We start from the raw sequence: 20,096 nt of genomic DNA, 5'->3' as shown, positions 1-20,096 counted from the left end.
GAGATCATGTAGAGAATGTTGGACTTGTAATAACTAATTGAAGGATAATAATAATCAACGAAAGTGCTTAAAAGTATCAACAAATGCCTTCAAAGTACTTGACACGTACTTTGCTTTCAAAAGTGAAACATAATTAATGCTTACGTAAGATTTCTCTTGACTTCTCAGGAGTATACTAACTCCAAGGACAAGTAACATCACAAACCATTATTTAAGTGCTGATGTTGGAGCTGCAATACTACTACCAAGACAAAAAATGATACAGGTAACACTGCTTTCAGATTTCTAAGAATTGCTAAAATAGCATGTTTACAGAGCATTCAGAGTTGAGAATATGACAAGTTCCTACCATCTCAAACACTGCCAATCTAGAACAAAAAGAAAGTACTTGAACGCCTGCAGTAATGGAACACAAACCAGAACATATCAGTGCATGACAAGGAAATGTAGTCACAAAATGATTCTACCCTTTCAAGTCCCAAAAAGGACCGAGGAACTTACCGGAGGCGATACCTGGATTTCAAACAGAGTACAATGTAGCCACTGTAGGGGAGAAGATCACAGAGAGCTCTTCTCAGATTGCTCAGAGTCAGCCCCAGCACCCTGTCCTGACTGAAGCAGACAAAGTGGTCAAACAGGTAGGTAGAAATGAGTAAGGAACAGAGAGTATGGTTATTCTTGCATTGTTTTGTTCGTCTGTCAAAGAAAAGAGTGCTTCTGACTTTTGTCAATGTTCATCTTTATTTTAGGACAAGAACAAACGGTGGTATCACACTTTGCTCAAGTGTATGATACCATGTGTGTACAGCAGACATCACCAAAGGAACAGGAGACACCTGAGTAGAGAACAAGAATATGAAAAGACTGATGAAAAAAAGCACCAGGAGAAATCCATTGAATATGCACAATCTCGTCCACTATTTCAATGAAAAGTTTCAGTGTTGTTTTTAGTGTCGTCGTATTGCATACATTTAAAACAATGTGTCTTGTTTAATGAACAATTTCATTTACTTTAGTAAAAAGTGTTGTTTACTGTAGTCCTAGCATGGATGCAATTGTTAGAAAAAACTTGAATGAAAAACTGAATGTTTCATACAATATGGGTTTGTGTTAACCCACACACCTAAGTGAAATGTTTGATTACGTTTACAAGACATAACACATAGTTCAGTTGAGTGTGAAAGGGAACAACAGAGAAAGTCACAAACAAAACATTTGTGAAGGACTTGATGAATGTTTTTTCTTTAGAAATGACAAAAAATAAAGAATTTTTCAACAAGATGTCTTTCTATAGCGAGTTTCATTTGAGATAGTCTTTTCTTAGAAGTGCAAGAGTGGTATTCCTTACAACTTATTCCCCAATTTGATCATTCTCAGAAATTAGGAGATGGAAACCACACCTACTGTAATATTAGACCTTGTAACAAGGCAACTAGGTTTCAATGGCTTAAAAGGTGCAGAAAGAGGCTCATGTATAATGACCTCCAGTGTCCCACAGGTTTCCCAAATCATTTCTTAGAGTATGGAAAAAGAGGAAATAAAGTGTCTACAGAAAGCGTATACCCCCTTGAACTTTGTTCAGTTTGTTGCGCCAGTGCCAGAGTTTCATGCAATTAAATGAGGACCTCTTTCTCACACCACATATGTTATACTTTCAAAGGGAAAAAAGGAAATATTACAATTGTATACATTTTCACCCACATGTTAATATTTGGTAGAAGCCCTTTTCACAGCAATTTCAGCTGTGAGTCTGTTGGTAATGGGCTCCACCACCTCTGCACCAACAAGATTTGATAATATTTGAGAATTTCAGAAGTCTGTCTGGTTTAGCTGAAGAATCAGCTAAGGTAAGTTTCAGGAAGAGCATCTGATTTCTTTCAATAAAGCAGAACAGAGAAAAAACACACAATACAAAATCATGAGAATTTGTATCCATATGACACTTTGACTCGAATACTTTTATCAGACCTACACAGAGTATATACTGTACACACTTTTTCAGCCCAGGTTTATACATTTGGATCTGCCATTTGTAGGTGTTTTTGTGTCTTAGCTCAACACTGTGAAACCTGTAGTTACAAACATGGAGGATGAAGACATGAAGACATATATTGTACCTCTGACCGGCCTACCTTCCAAGAGGTGAAAGATGAAACTTTTCCTTTATCGTCAACTCAGTGAATGTCTTTAAACTTTCGAAAACTGTAACAAAGAATAAGTTAAAAAACTTATTTTCATTGGACCCACAGAAAAGTCAAAGTTGTCCATAGAAATACCCGTCTAAATCAGAAATCTACAGCACAAAGGCAGTGGCCTTTCGGGACATAAAAATGAAATCAGACTTTACTCAGACGAATTGCCCTTGGTCACGGACATCTTGCTATCAGTCACTACAAAGATGTTTTCTCTCGAGCCATGGCTTGCCTGACTTGCTTCTTCTGCTGGATGGCTTCTGGTCGCTGGTCAGGATCGACAGCCAGCATGTCCTGGAGCAGTGTCCTTAGCTCAGTGCTTATGGCTCTATTTACTTTCAGGGGGATGTGGAACTGCAGCCAGGGGTTCTCATCCAGGGCCTCTCCAACAGGCCCTGACAGACATATGCTCCTGTATCGGAAACACACTTTAGTTCAATTCTAAAATATTTCTCATAGGACTGAAGGAACCTTTGCCTGTTAAGAGTTAACAATTAGGTCCTCAAGAACTGTTTTACGGTTTTCTACACTCCTGGCTGGCCAAGGTCTCTTTAAGGTCTCTTAAGTGGAGGTGTAACTCATGTATCCTACATGTGATTTAGCAACATGAAAGGGAATAGCTTCTTATCGGATTATGGTCTTGGTTAACTGCCTAAGGCTGACCTAAGTGCCAAACTTTCTGACTTTCTTTATACCTTATATGTTAAGAAGCTTCTTCTGACCAATCAGAAATGTATGCTTTATGTATGAACATTTTACTCATCAAAGTGAGTGAGAGACAAGGTTAACAGAAATTAGCCACGGCAGTAAATGACAGCATATTTTTGGGTTCTTAAATGGTCTCTACCTGGCACACCTGCAGTGCAAACTGACACACACTGTTTAGAGAAACAGCTACTCTATTACTAATATTAATGAAACATTTCTTATTCTATGGAACAAAAACAAACAGTAAAACTAAAACACAGATATCTTAGCTCCCTATTTCATGAACCAGATGACTGAATGACCAAGCCTAACTAGTAGCCAGAACCCCAGTTAACCCTCCGTAACACAAAGTTTAACCACACGACAGGAACTCTTTCAAACTGAGTGAAAATCATAAATGGATCCATAACTTTACATCAATTTACTATGTTGTGCCAATACCTGCATTTACATTTAGAACGAATGATGTCATAGAACCAGCATCACACCAGTTCCAGGTGTCTCCAAGGAGACAACAGAACTTCAGTTGTGTTTGCTAAAATACACACTTTGAAACATACTGTAACACTTAGTTAACATGTCTGGTTTAGTTGAAGAAGCGGCTAAGGTAAGTTTCAGGGTTTAATGGTGGGATGGCACCTGTGCTTTTTTCCCCCAACCGCTAGAATATGATTCGCACCAAACCCAAAAGAAATACTGCACAGTTCAGGAACTTCATCAACCTAGCAACTGTAAAATAAGCTTACAAACAACTGAATTGAAATGCCAAAAAGTTCAGAGAAAGGCACAAACTATGTTTACTTGGGGTTTACAAAATTAAAGCTAACTAAAACTGTAATGATAAACAATCATGCTGCCAATGGACAGAGAAATATCATGTTTTTTGAATAATGTATTATTTGTTACATAGGAACCCAGTATAAGGGAATCCCTTGCGATCCTGTCTGCAGAGATAAAGGTAAGTATTGTTTTCTCTTTAGCTCTGTCACTCCAAGAAATATAATGAACATAAATATATTTGCCAATCTTTTCATAGTAATCCAAACAACTCTGCGTGTATCTGACATTTGTAATATTTATCTACCGCAGTATAACTCTTCTGGCAAGGCGATTGGTATTGTACCTTGAAAGAAAACTGATTGGAAATGTCATGTACTCTATGGTTTCTATTGATGTCAAGTGGCAAATGTTGACTGGTGATGTTATGTGAATCTTAGGAAATGGTCATTTTTCAATCGAGTCTATGTTTCTCAGAATTTGAGACAGAGAGGTCAATCTCTGCAATCCGAGCTGAGGGCATTTCTTGGAATGGAAAGGTAAGAGCAACGTGTTCTTTGATATTCTCTTAAGACTCTTCGCCAGATTTAACGATGAAAAATGTAAATAATAATAACAAACATTATTTTATATAGTGCCTTGAAAGGTGGCTTCTTTACAGAATGACAAAACCAACTACAATAAATAATACACAAGATATGCATGATGACAATACACAGTTAGACGAGACAGTAGATGGTCATTGTCAGTGTATTCTGAAGGTAGTTTTCCAATTTTTTGGAACGGGGTAAAAGAGGCCACCTCTACTAGAATCTTTGTCCTAACCACAAATGTAACAAAGTATAATAATAAGATTAAAAATAATAATAATAAACTTTATCTATAGAGCACCTTTCATACAAATAGTGCTTTGGTGCTTTAAAAACCAAGCGTAAAAATAAAATATTAAAATTGAGAGATATACTTTCAGTTGTAAAGGAAAATACAGCAATACAGTAAAGCAACATACATGTCAATTAAATAAATAAAAATGAGGAAAGTCGTAATAAAATAAGAACAATTAAAGAGAACTAAAAAAAGAAACAGAAATAGAAAGAACAAAGAACCACTTTAACTAAAAGCAACATTTTCAAATGTTTTTTAAAACAATGTACCGAGCTTGACTGCCTAATAAAAAGTGGAAGTGAGTTTCATAATTTAGAAGCATAAAAACAAAAAGCAGCCTCTCCACTCTTTCTGCATTTCACATGTGGTATTTGCAGTAGGCCAGTATGTGCAGATCTCAGGTCACGTATAGGAACATATGAAGACAGACATTCAGTAAGGTACAGACGTGCTAGGTCGCTTAAAGCTTTAAAAACAAGTAAAAGAACTTTCAAATTTATCCTAGATAATACAGGTGACCAGTGAAGTTTTTTCAAAACAGAAATGATATTCTCTTTCTTGTATTTGTTAGGATCTGTGCTACTGCATTTCGAACAAGTAGTAAGGGATTTATTGTTTTCTTGGGAAGCCCACAAAACAGAGCATTATAATCATATCCACATCAATGTGAGCAATGGAGAAGTCAAATTAACGTGTCTAAATATCATCTAGTTCTATCCCAGGGAAGAGGGCTGTTGCCTACACAGACGACAAGACACAAAACGCTCAACTGTGCAAAACACGCATAAGGACATCAGTCAGGAGGAACAAGGTAAAGTGTTTTTACTTCTTCACCATGGTCATGTAGTTTCACTCCAAGCACTGTCATATGAAATAACTGTGGAAACGACCTCCCCAACATTTTGGGTTGTTGCATTTTGCTTCAATGAATTTTAACCTTTTCTTTTAGACATTAAGAGGAAGGACACATTCACCCTTGGTAGAGATTCAGTTGTTCTATGAGATGTCAAGGTGAGAATTAACCACTTCAGGGATAAGTCAATCCACATAACTGAAAAAGGGGCAATGAACAGGATATGGGGATTTTGCTAGTTATAAAGTACAATAATCATCATTACATGATCTAAGACTACTGAAGTATAAGCTGTGTCCCTGACTGATTAATTAGCAAATTCATCTTTGTAGAGTGCAGCTACTATCTATTCAGTGGCATTTCCTTAAAACAATTGTATTCCCACATTCTGAATATGGAGTGAGATCATGTAGAGAATGTTGGACTTGTAATAACTAATTGAAGGATAATAATAATCAACGAAAGTGCTTAAAAGTATCAACAAATGCCTTCAAAGTACTTGACACGTACTTTGCTTTCAAAAGTGAAACATAATTAATGCTTACGTAAGATTTCTCTTGACTTCTCAGGAGTATACTAACTCCAAGGACAAGTAACATCACAAACCATTATTTAACTGCTGATGTTGGAGCTGCAATACTACTACCAAGACAAAAAATGATACAGGTAACACTGCTTTCAGATTTCTAAGAATTGCTAAAATAGCATGTTTACAGAGCATTCAGAGTTGAGAATATGACAAGTTCCTACCATCTCAAACACTGCCAATCTAGAACAAAAAGAAAGTACTTGAACGCCTGCAGTAATGGAACACAAACCAGAACATATCAGTGCATGACAAGGAAATGTAGTCACAAAATGATTCTACCCTTTCAAGTCCCAAAAAGGACCGAGGAACTTACCGGAGGCGATACCTGGATTTCAAACAGAGTACAATGTAGCCACTGTAGGGGAGAAGATCACAGAGAGCTCTTCTCAGATTGCTCAGAGTCAGCCCCAGCACCCTGTCCTGACTGAAGCAGACAAAGTGGTCAAACAGGTAGGTAGAAATGAGTAAGGAACAGAGAGTATGGTTATTCTTGCATTGTTTTGTTCGTCTGTCAAAGAAAAGAGTGCTTCTGACTTTTGTCAATGTTCATCTTTATTTTAGGACAAGAACAAACGGTGGTATCACACTTTGCTCAAGTGTATGATACCATGTGTGTACAGCAGACATCACCAAAGGAACAGGAGACACCTGAGTAGAGAACAAGAATATGAAAAGACTGATGAAAAAAAGCACCAGGAGAAATCCATTGAATATGCACAATCTCGTCCACTATTTCAATGAAAAGTTTCAGTGTTGTTTTTAGTGTCGTCGTATTGCATACATTTAAAACAATGTGTCTTGTTTAATGAACAATTTCATTTACTTTAGTAAAAAGTGTTGTTTACTGTAGTCCTAGCATGGATGCAATTGTTAGAAAAAACGTGAATGAAAAACTGAATGTTTCATACAATATGGGTTTGTGTTAACCCACACACCTAAGTGAAATGTTTGATTACGTTTACAAGACATAACACATAGTTCAGTTGAGTGTGAAAGGGAACAACAGAGAAAGTCACAAACAAAACATTTGTGAAGGACTTGATGAATGTTTTTTCTTTAGAAATGACAAAAAATAAAGAATTTTTCAACAAGATGTCTTTCTATAGCGAGTTTCATTTGAGATAGTCTTTTCTTAGAAGTGCAAGAGTGGTATTCCTTACAACTTATTCCCCAATTTGATCATTCTCAGAAATTAGGAGATGGAAACCACACCTACTGTAATATTAGACCTTGTAACAAGGCAACTAGGTTTCAATGGCTTAAAAGGTGCAGAAAGAGGCTCATGTATAATGACCTCCAGTGTCCCACAGGTTTCCCAAATCATTTCTTAGAGTATGGAAAAAGAGGAAATAAAGTGTCTACAGAAAGCGTATACCCCCTTGAACTTTGTTCAGTTTGTTGCGCCAGTGCCAGAGTTTCATGCAATTAAATGAGGACCTCTTTCTCACACCACATATGTTATACTTTCAAAGGGAAAAAAGGAAATATTACAATTGTATACATTTTCACCCACATGTTAATATTTGGTAGAAGCCCTTTTCACAGCAATTTCAGCTGTGAGTCTGTTGGTAATGGGCTCCACCACCTCTGCACCAACAAGATTTGATAATATTTGAGAATTTCAGAAGTCTGTCTGGTTTAGCTGAAGAATCAGCTAAGGTAAGTTTCAGGAAGAGCATCTGATTTCTTTCAATAAAGCAGAACAGAGAAAAAACACACAATACAAAATCATGAGAATTTGTATCCATATGACACTTTGACTCGAATACTTTTATCAGACCTACACAGAGTATATACTGTACACACTTTTTCAGCCCAGGTTTATACATTTGGATCTGCCATTTGTAGGTGTTTTTGTGTCTTAGCTCAACACTGTGAAACCTGTAGTTACAAACATGGAGGATGAAGACATGAAGACATATATTGTACCTCTGACCGGCCTACCTTCCAAGAGGTGAAAGATGAAACTTTTCCTTTATCGTCAACTCAGTGAATGTCTTTAAACTTTCGAAAACTGTAACAAAGAATAAGTTAAAAAACTTATTTTCATTGGACCCACAGAAAAGTCAAAGTTGTCCATAGAAATACCCGTCTAAATCAGAAATCTACAGCACAAAGGCAGTGGCCTTTCGGGACATAAAAATGAAATCAGACTTTACTCAGACGAATTGCCCTTGGTCACGGACATCTTGCTATCAGTCACTACAAAGATGTTTTCTCTCGAGCCATGGCTTGCCTGACTTGCTTCTTCTGCTGGATGGCTTCTGGTCGCTGGTCAGGATCGACAGCCAGCATGTCCTGGAGCAGTGTCCTTAGCTCAGTGCTTATGGCTCTATTTACTTTCAGGGGGATGTGGAACTGCAGCCAGGGGTTCTCATCCAGGGCCTCTCCAACAGGCCCTGACAGACATATGCTCCTGTATCGGAAACACACTTTAGTTCAATTCTAAAATATTTCTCATAGGACTGAAGGAACCTTTGCCTGTTAAGAGTTAACAATTAGGTCCTCAAGAACTGTTTTACGGTTTTCTACACTCCTGGCTGGCCAAGGTCTCTTTAAGGTCTCTTAAGTGGAGGTGTAACTCATGTATCCTACATGTGATTTAGCAACATGAAAGGGAATAGCTTCTTATCGGATTACGGTCTTGGTTAACTGCCTAAGGCTGACCTAAGTGCCAAACTTTCTGACTTTCTTTATACCTTATATGTTAAGAAGCTTCTTCTGACCAATCAGAAATGTATGCTTTATGTATGAACATTTTGCTCATCAAAGTGAGTGAGAGACAAGGTTAACAGAAATTAGCCACGGCAGTAAATGACAGCATATTTTTGGGTTCTTAAATGGTCTCTACCTGGCACACCTGCAGTGCAAACTGACACACACTGTTTAGAGAAACAGCTACTCTATTACTAATTTTAATGAAACATTTCTTATTCTATGGAACAAAAACAAACAGTAAAATTAAAACACAGATATCTTAGCTTCCTATTTCATGAACCAGATGACTGAATGACCAAGCCTAACTAGTAGCCAGAACCCCAGTTAACCCTCCGTAACACAAAGTTTAACCACACGACAGGAACTCTTTCAAACTGAGTGAAAATCATAAATGGATCCATAACTTTACATCAATTTACTATGTTGTGCCAATACCTGCATTTACATTTAGAACGAATGATGTCATAGAACCAGCATCACACCAGTTCCAGGTGTCTCCAAGGAGACAACAGAACTTCAGTTGTGTTTGCTAAAATACACACTTTGAAACATACTGTAACACTTAGTTAACATGTCTGGTTTAGTTGAAGAAGCGGCTAAGGTAAGTTTCAGGGTTTAATGGTGGGATGGCACCTGTGCTTTTTTCCCCCAACCGCTAGAATATGATTCGCACCAAACCCAAAAGAAATACTGCACAGTTCAGGAACTTCATCAACCTAGCAACTGTAAAATAAGCTTACAAACAACTGAATTGAAATGCCAAAAAGTTCAGAGAAAGGCACAAACTATGTTTACTTGGGGTTTACAAAATTAAAGCTAACTAAAACTGTAATGATAAACAATCATGCTGCCAATGGACAGAGAAATATCATGTTTTTTGAATAATGTATTATTTGTTACATAGGAACCCAGTATAAGGGAATCCCTTGCGATCCTGTCTGCAGAGATAAAGGTAAGTATTGTTTTCTCTTTAGCTCTGTCACTCCAAGAAATATAATGAACATAAATATATTTGCCAATCTTTTCATAGTAATCCAAACAACTCTGCGTGTATCTGACATTTGTAATATTTATCTACCGCAGTATAACTCTTCTGGCAAGGCGATTGGTATTGTACCTTGAAAGAAAACTGATTGGAAATGTCATGTACTCTATGGTTTCTATTGATGTCAAGTGGCAAATGTTGACTGGTGATGTTATGTGAATCTTAGGAAATGGTCATTTTTCAATCGAGTCTATGTTTCTCAGAATTTGAGACAGAGAGGTCAATCTCTGCAATCCGAGCTGAGGGCATTTCTTGGAATGGAAAGGTAAGAGCAACGTGTTCTTTGATATTCTCTTAAGACTCTTCGCCAGATTTAACGATGAAAAATGTAAATAATAATAACAAACATTATTTTATATAGTGCCTTGAAAGGTGGCTTCTTTACAGAATGACAAAACCAACTACAATAAATAATACACAAGATATGCATGATGACAATACACAGTTAGACGAGACAGTAGATGGTCATTGTCAGTGTATTCTGAAGGTAGTTTTCCAATTTTTTGGAACGGGGTAAAAGAGGCCACCTCTACTAGAATCTTTGTCCTAACCACAAATGTAACAAAGTATAATAATAAGATTAAAAATAATAATAATAAACTTTATCTATAGAGCACCTTTCATACAAATAGTGCTTTGGTGCTTTAAAAACCAAGCGTAAAAATAAAATATTAAAATTGAGAGATATACTTTCAGTTGTAAAGGAAAATACAGCAATACAGTAAAGCAACATACATGTCAATTAAATAAATAAAAATGAGGAAAGTCGTAATAAAATAAGAACAATTAAAGAGAACTAAAAAAAGAAACAGAAATAGAAAGAACAAAGAACCACTTTAACTAAAAGCAACATTTTCAAATGTTTTTTAAAACAATGTACCGAGCTTGACTGCCTAATAAAAAGTGGAAGTGAGTTTCATAATTTAGAAGCATAAAAACAAAAAGCAGCCTCTCCACTCTTTCTGCATTTCACATGTGGTATTTGCAGTAGGCCAGTATGTGCAGATCTCAGGTCACGTATAGGAACATATAAAGACGGACATTCAGTAAGGTACAGACGTGCTAGGTCGCTTAAAGCTTTAAAAACAAGTAAAAGAACTTTCAAATTTATCCTAGATAATACAGGTGACCAGTGAAGTTTTTTCAAAACAGAAATGATATTCTCTTTCTTGTATTTGTTAGGATCTGTGCTACTGCATTTCGAACAAGTAGTAAGGGATTTATTGTTTTCTTGGGAAGCCCACAAAACAGAGCATTATAATCATATCCACATCAATGTGAGCAATGGAGAAGTCAAATTAACGTGTCTAAATATCATCTAGTTCTATCCCAGGGAAGAGGGCTGTTGCCTACACAGACGACAAGACACAAAACGCTCAACTGTGCAAAACACGCATAAGGACATCAGTCAGGAGGAACAAGGTAAAGTGTTTTTACTTCTTCACCATGGTCATGTAGTTTCACTCCAAGCACTGTCATATGAAATAACTGTGGAAACGACCTCCCCAACATTTTGGGTTGTTGCATTTTGCTTCAATGAATTTTAACCTTTTCTTTTAGACATTAAGAGGAAGGACACATTCACCCTTGGTAGAGATTCAGTTGTTCTATGAGATGTCAAGGTGAGAATTAACCACTTCAGGGATAAGTCAATCCACATAACTGAAAAAGGGGTAATGAACAGGATATGGGGATTTTGCTAGTTATAAAGTACAATAATCATCATTACATGATCTAAGACTACTGAAGTATAAGCTGTGTCCCTGACTGATTAATTAGCAAATTCATCTTTGTAGAGTGCAGCTACTATCTATTCAGTGGCATTTCCTTAAAACAATTGTATTCCCACATTCTGAATATGGAGTGAGATCATGTAGAGAATGTTGGACTTGTAATAACTAATTGAAGGATAATAATAATCAACGAAAGTGCTTAAAAGTATCAACAAATGCCTTCAAAGTACTTGACACGTACTTTGCTTTCAAAAGTGAAACATAATTAATGCTTACGTAAGATTTCTCTTGACTTCTCAGGAGTATACTAACTCCAAGGACAAGTAACATCACAAACCATTATTTAAGTGCTGATGTTGGAGCTGCAATACTACTACCAAGACAAAAAATGATACAGGTAACACTGCTTTCAGATTTCTAAGAATTGCTAAAATAGCATGTTTACAGAGCATTCAGAGTTGAGAATATGACAAGTTCCTACCATCTCAAACACTGCCAATCTAGAACAAAAAGAAAGTACTTGAACGCCTGCAGTAATGGAACACAAACCAGAACATATCAGTGCATGACAAGGAAATGTAGTCACAAAATGATTCTACCCTTTCAAGTCCCAAAAAGGACCGAGGAACTTACCGGAGGCGATACCTGGATTTCAAACAGAGTACAATGTAGCCACTGTAGGGGAGAAGATCACAGAGAGCTCTTCTCAGATTGCTCAGAGTCAGCCCCAGCACCCTGTCCTGACTGAAGCAGACAAAGTGGTCAAACAGGTAGGTAGAAATGAGTAAGGAACAGAGAGTATGGTTATTCTTGCATTGTTTTGTTCGTCTGTCAAAGAAAAGAGTGCTTCTGACTTTTGTCAATGTTCATCTTTATTTTAGGAGAAGAACAAACGGTGGTATCACACTTTGCTCAAGTGTATGATACCATGTGTGTACAGCAGACATCACCAAAGGAACAGGAGACACCTGAGTAGAGAACAAGAATATGAAAAGACTGATGAAAAAAAGCACCAGGAGAAATCCATTGAATATGCACAATCTCGTCCAGTATTTCAATGAAAAGTTTCAGTGTTGTTTTTAGTGTCGTCGTATTGCATACATTTAAAACAATGTGTCTTGTTTAATGAACAATTTCATTTACTTTAGTAAAAAGTGTTGTTTACTGTAGTCCTAGCATGGATGCAATTGTTAGAAAAAACTTGAATGAAAAACTGAATGTTTCATACAATATGGGTTTGTGTTAACCCACACACCTAAGTGAAATGTTTGATTACGTTTACAAGACATAACACATAGTTCAGTTGAGTGTGAAAGGGAACGACAGAGAAAGTCACAAACAAAACATTTGTGAAGGACTTGATGAATGTTTTTTCTTTAGAAATGACAAAAAATAAAGAATTTTTCAACAAGATGTCTTTCTATAGCGAGTTTCATTTGAGATAGTCTTTTCTTAGAAGTGCAAGAGTGGTATTCCCTACAACTTATTCCCCAATTTGATCATTCTCAGAAATTAGGAGATGGAAACCACACCTACTGTAATATTAGACCTTGTAACAAGGCAACTAGGTTTCAATGGCTTAAAAGGTGCAGAAAGAGGCTCATGTATAATGACCTCCAGTGTCCCACAGGTTTCCCAAATCATTTCTTAGAGTATGGAAAAAGAGGAAATAAAGTGTCTACAGAAAGCGTATACCCCCTTGAACTTTGTTCAGTTTGTTGCGCCAGTGCCAGAGTTTCATGCAATTAAATGAGGACCTCTTTCTCACACCACATATGTTATACTTTCAAAGGGAAAAAAGGAAATATTACAATTGTATACATTTTCACCCACGTGTTAATATTTGGTAGAAGCCCTTTTCACAGCAATTTCAGCTGTGAGTCTGTTGGTAATGGGCTCCACCTCTTCTGCACCAACAAGATTTGATAATATTTCAGAATTTCAGAAGTCTGTCTGGTTTAGCTGAAGAATCAGCTAAGGTAAGTTTCAGGAAGAGCATCTGATTTCTTTCAATAAAGCAGAACAGAGAAAAAACACACAATACAAAATCATGAGAATTTGTATCCATATGACACTTTGACTCGAATACTTTTATCAGACCTACACAGTATATACTGTACACACTTTTTCAGCCCAGGTTTATACATTTGATACATTTGGAACTGCCATTTGTAGGTGTTTTTGTGTCTTAGCTCAACACTGTGAAACCTGTAGTTACAAACATGGAGGATGAAGACATGAAGACATATATTGTACCTCTGACCGGCCTACCTTCAAAGAGGTGAAAGATGAAACTTTTCCTTTTTCGTCAACTCAGTGAATGTCTTTAAACTTTCGAAAACTGTAACAAAGAATAAGTTAAAAAACTTATTTTCATTGGACCCACAGAAAAGTCAAAGTTGTCCATAGAAATGCCCGTCTAAATCAGAAATCTACAGCACAAAGGCAGTGGCCTTTCGGGACATAAAAATGAAATCAGACTTTACTCAGACAAATTGCCCTTGGTCACGGACATCTTGCTATCAGTCACTACAAAGATGTTTTCTCTCGTGCCATGGCTTGCCTGACTTGCTTCTTCAGCTGGATGGCTTCTGGTCGTTGGTCAGGATCGACAGCCAGCATGTCCTGGAGCAGTGTCCTTAGCTCCGTGCTTATGGCTCTATTTACTTTCAGGGGGATGTGGAACTGCAGCCAGGGGTTCTCATGCAGGGCCTCTCCAACAGGCCCTGACAGACATATGCTCCTGTATCGGAAACACACTTTAGTTCAATTCTAAAATATTTCTCATAGGACTGAAGGAACCTTTGCCTGTTAAGAGTTAACAATTAGGTCCTCAAGAACTGTTTTATGGTTTTCTACACTCCTGGCTGGCCAAGGTCTCTTTAAGGTCTCTTAAGTGGAGGTGTAACTCATGTATCCTACATGTGATTTAGCAACATGAAAGGGAATAGCTTCTTATCGGATTATGGTCTTGGTTAACTGCCTAAGGCTAACCGTGCCAGGCCACCACTGCGTCACACAGCTGCCAGCACACCTCACAGTGCCAGGCCACCATTGGGTCAAACCACACAGGTGCCAGTGCACCTCACTGTGTCTAGCAGCCACTGCATCACACAGCTGAAAGCACAACTCACTGTGCCAGGACACCACTGCGTCACACCACACAGCTGCCAGCACACCTCACCATGCCAGGCACCCACAGAGTCACACCACACATCTGCCAGCACACCTCACTGTGCCGGGCCACCACTGTGTCACACCACATAGCTGCCAGTGCACCTCAGCATGCCAGGCCGCCACTGAGTCACACCACACAGCCACCAGCGCACCTCACCGTGCCAGGCCGCCACTGAGTCACACCACACAGCCACCAGCGCACCTCACCGTGCCAGGCCACCACTGAGTCACGCCACACAGCCACCAGCGCACCTCACCGTGCCACGCCAGCACTGAGTCACGCCACACAGCCACCAGCGCACCTCACCGTGTCAGGCCACCACTGCGTCACACAGCTGAAAGCGCACCTCACCGTGCCAGGCCACCACGGCATCACAACACACAGCTGCCAGCGCACCTCAAAGTACCCGGCCACCAGTGCGTCACACCACACAGCCGCCAGCGCACCTCACTGTGCCAGGCCACCACTGCGTCACACAGCTGAAAGCGCACCTCACCGTACCAGACCACCACTGCGTCACACAGGTGCCAGCGCACCTCACCGTGCCCGGCCACCACTTCATCATACAACTGCCAGTACACCTGACCGTGCAAGGCCACCACTGAGTCACACAGCTGCCAGCACACCTCACCATGCCAGGCCACCACTGCGTCACACCACACACCTGCCAGTGCACCTCACCGTGCCAAGCCACCACTGCGTCACACAGCTGCCAGCGCACCTCACCGTGCCAGGCCACCACTACGTCACACATCTGCCAACGCACCTCACCGTGCCCAGCCACCACTGCGTCACACAGCTGCCAGCGCACCTCACCGTGCCAGGCCACCACTGCGGCACACCACACACCCGCCAGTGCACCTCACCGTGCCCAGCCACCACTGCGTCACACAGCTGCCAGCACACCTCACAGTGCCAGGCCACCACTGCGTCAAACCACACAGGTGCCAGTGCACCTCACTGTGCCTAGCAGCCACTGCATCACACCGCTGAAAGCACAACTCACCGTGCCAGGACACCACTGTGTCACACCACACAGCTGCCAGTGCACCTCACCATGCCAGGCCACCACTGCGTCACACCACACAGCTGCCAGCACACCTCACCATGCCAGGCACCCACAGAGTCACACCACACATCTGCCAGCACACCTCACCGTGCCGGGCCACCACTGCGTCACACCACACAGCTGCCAGTGCACCTCAGCGTGCCAGGCCGCCACTGAGTCACACCACACAGCCACCAGCGCACCTCACCGTGCCAGGCCACCACTGAGTCACGCCACACAGCCACCAGCGCACCTCACCGTGCCACGCCAGCACTGAGTCACGCCACACAGCCACCAGCGCACCTCACCGTGTCAGGCCACCACTGCGTCACACCACACTGCCACCAGCGCACCTCACCGTGCCATTCCACCACTACATCAAACCACACAGCCGCCAGTGCACCTCACCGTGCCCAGCCACCACTGCGTCACACAGCTGCCAGCACACCTCACCGTGCCAGGCCACCACTGCATCACACAGCTGCCAGCATACCTCACCGTACCAGGCCACCACTGCATCACACAGCTGCCAGCATACCTCACCGTACCAGGCCACCACTGCGTCACACCACACAGCTGCCAGCGCACCTCACCGTGCCAGGCCACCACTGCGTCACACAGCTGCCAGCGCACCTCACCATGCCAGCCACCACTGCGTCACACCACACAGCTGCCAGCGCACCTCACCATGCCAGCCACCACTGCGTCACACCACACAGCTGCCAGCGCACCTCACCGTGCCAGGCCACCACTGCGTCAGACCACACACAGCTGAAAGCGCACCTCAACGTGCCAGGCCACAACTGCATCCCACAGCTGCCAGCACACCTCATGCCTTGTTATGTGAAACTTTAATTCTCTTTTTAGGAGAATTACAATTCGTGAACCACAATTCACGCTCAACCACATCACAGATCTACTACACACACCTCAGGATGGTGACGTCACTGCCTTTCATATGGAAACATTTTGACACCGCGCTCAACAATCTTAGGAAGATCACAAAAGAAGCCTGCTAGCCTGGATTTTACCTAAAAAAATCACGCCCGAGAAAGTGAAGTACTGTAGCATTAACTAGCAAAGGTGTATTGCAGACATAGGCATAGTACGTAATACAGGCTTTATGAAATCTAATAATATTGTTTCGGCTGTGAATCCTTCTTCAGCTGTGAGGGTCTTCAGCTCATAATGAAACGCTTGGAGTTTGCAATGTACGGCGCTCTGAACGAGTTCAACTTTAATGCAGGAAAAATGGATTTCCCAGAAGCTATACTGATTCTTATGGAAGCCCGTTTCCGCCAGGGAGTAGAAAAAATGCACCCTGGTATTCTCTGGGATGCAGTGCAGTTAAAACTGTTCACTGTTACTGACCATACTGCCTGCCTGCGGGCACTTTTCCTTTCCGTGGGGGAGGGTGGACTGTCTTTCATTAGAAGGTTAGCCTATTCTACTCGGTCATTTAATTAGTATTACAATTCGCACTGATTCCCCTGCGAAGATATGGACATAAGAATATTCGTGTGTGGTCAAAAAATGCCATAAAAACGACAAAATGAAGGCTGTGAAAACATTCACAATGTGCTGTATACACAAAGCACGTGTTCTCACAACTCGAGGAGGTTTCGTGAAAACTTTATATCGTCACACAAAATAAAGTTTTTTTGTTTACAAAGACGATTACAAAGAATGTGGACCAGGGTAATACTTTGAGTTTACAGCTTGTCCAAGGTCATTCATTATTAATACTATTAGGGATATCTTCGGTAAAGACTGACAGCAGGAACATTCCTGTTCTTTACTCAGCAGCTTATTAAAAACAGGGTGTTCAAAACGTTTTTTTTTACCCAGAAGAGTGACACAGCTTCGCGTTGTGAATCTGTTATTCCGTATTTACAAAGAGTGGAATACAGTAATACTACGTGCTATATAGATACATATTTTTAGATATTCAGATCCTTAAATTAATATCATTATTCATTTCTTTAGATACGTGATTCCATACTATATTCCCTATTACAAAACCAATAATTCCAGTCCTGAAATCTGATTGGCTGACACACATTCGAAGAACATACTGTAACACTTAGTTAACATGTCTGGTTTAGTTGAAGAATCGGCTAAGGTAAGTTTCAGGGTTTAATGGTGGGATGGCACCTGTGCTTTTTCCCCCCAACCGTTAGAATATGATTTGCACAAAACCCAAAAGAAATACTGCACAGTTCAAGAACCTAGCAACTGTAAAATAAGCTTAAAAACAACTGAACTGAAATGCAAAAAAGTTCAGAGAAAGGCACAAAATATGTTTACTTGGGGTTTAAAAAATTAAAACTAACTAAAACATTCCAAACAGAAGCCGGCCTACCTTCTTTTCTTTGTACCTGATAAAGATGAGGATGGCTTTAAAGATACAGCTAAACTTTTGCAGAACCATTCAAGCGCATTGTTACTGTTTGCTGTAGAAGCCAAAAACATGAGAATCTCAAAATCTAAAAATCTCATGGCGTCAGAATGTACAACTTTAAAAAAATAAATAATAATAATAATAATAAACATTAATTTATATAGCGCCTTGAAAGGTGGCGTCTTAATAGAATGACAAAACCAACAACAATAAATAATACACAAGATATGCATGCTGACAATACACAGTTAGAGGAGACAGTAGATGGTGGTAATAAACACAGTGAGAGCAGAAGGATAAAGAACAGGGGTGAGTTTCCCGAAAACAACTAATCTTAGAGACTTTCAAGCAACTTTACGATGTACGTATGTACGTATGTAAACAATCGATTGACAATTCTTTCATTATATGGTGTCGGTTTTGGTCCTTCAGTGGGATGAAATAAAGTTGTGAAAAGGAATATGAAGTAAACTTGACATCATAGTTTAAGCAAAAGCATATAGATAGGCACAAAAAGGGACCTTATTGTTTCTAAGAGCAAAGAAAAGAAATGACTGACATGCCGTAAAAGAAAACCAAGATTAACTGCGTGGACAGTGTATGCGTCCCGCACGACGTCCTTGATTTAAAGCAATGTTTTTTGGCGCGCTGCCATAGTTAAGAATCACAATATTTCATGAGAAAAAACTGTTATTTAGAGTTATTGGGTGTACTGGAACTCAATGGAAACATTAACTACTAAGCTTGGCATGTGTCACTCAACAAATACAGGACCTATAATCAAATTTAAAAACAAGTAGATCTAAGCTTTACCGTCAACAATCACGACAGAACATCAAACGGTGTTGAACTACGCGGTATCGACCGCGGGTTTGGGTACGGAATGGAGCAGGCGTGGGACTCAGGACTGGGGCTGAACAACACATTTATTAACTCGAATCGGGAAAGGTACACACACAGGGACAGGGGTTACAGCGCTGCACCTTCACTAACACACACACACACCTGAAGGGAAGAGACTGTATCCCAGCCTCCGTCCCGCTATACAGTCCGGTAGAACCCAGGTGCTGTTCTCAGCCCGCCTTGCGTGCGCAGGACTAAAGCGCCCTGCGTGGCGCTACATTATAAATACATGTCAGGCCCAATGATTTCACTAAAATAATGCATTGCTGCACTTCAGACTGAAAATAATATCATCTAGTCAAGTATAAAAATGAATATGAAATATACCCAAGATGACTCATAAATTCATGAGTATAAATAAATGTTCTTTTTTCGATTTTCCTCTGACACAGTACAACACAATATCAAAGTCCTTCATATAAACTCTTAGTGTCCTGTATTCCCAGAGGATGCCCCTGCCGTGAAGTGACTGTGCTCTGTCTGGCGATCTCTGGCGCTCAGGGTGGGCAGGAGGAGGCCAGTTTAAGAAGCACTTAGTGATGAACGAGCGGGTCGGGGAGCACGTAGATGACGAAGGATTTAACGTGCTACTTCAGTTACGATGGGTTTTGGGAAACACTCGTCAATTAACGATCGAGCTTAAGAGCGAGTTTACGATGTTCTTAGCGCTACGACGCTTTCGGGAAACAGAATCATAATATCTAGAAGGATTACCATATATAAAAATAGAAAGAATGATATATGATATATACAAGTAATTATATCATATCATATATTATTAACACCATACCCACCATCTATGTACATTCACATGACCACACATATCAGATCAATATCAAATCAATCACAATGATTAGAATGCGCGCAGAAATCGCCCCTTTCTCTTCCCATCTTTCAGCACATTATACGTCCTCTCCACGATACAAGCCGATATCCGTTATCTTACTCTACAATGCACCTTTTCCCGTGTTGTACGTTCACATTTGGTTCATAAAATCGACACACCTGAAATACTAAATAAGAAAGAAAACAATTATAACACAACGGATGACAGAGCCTCTAGAAC

The sequence above is a fragment of the Lepisosteus oculatus genome, unplaced genomic scaffold (genome assembly GCF_040954835.1).
Source record: "Lepisosteus oculatus isolate fLepOcu1 unplaced genomic scaffold, fLepOcu1.hap2 HAP2_SCAFFOLD_39, whole genome shotgun sequence".
Taxonomy (NCBI): Eukaryota; Metazoa; Chordata; class Actinopteri; order Semionotiformes; family Lepisosteidae; genus Lepisosteus; species Lepisosteus oculatus.
This window is presented reverse-complemented; position numbering follows the sequence as displayed.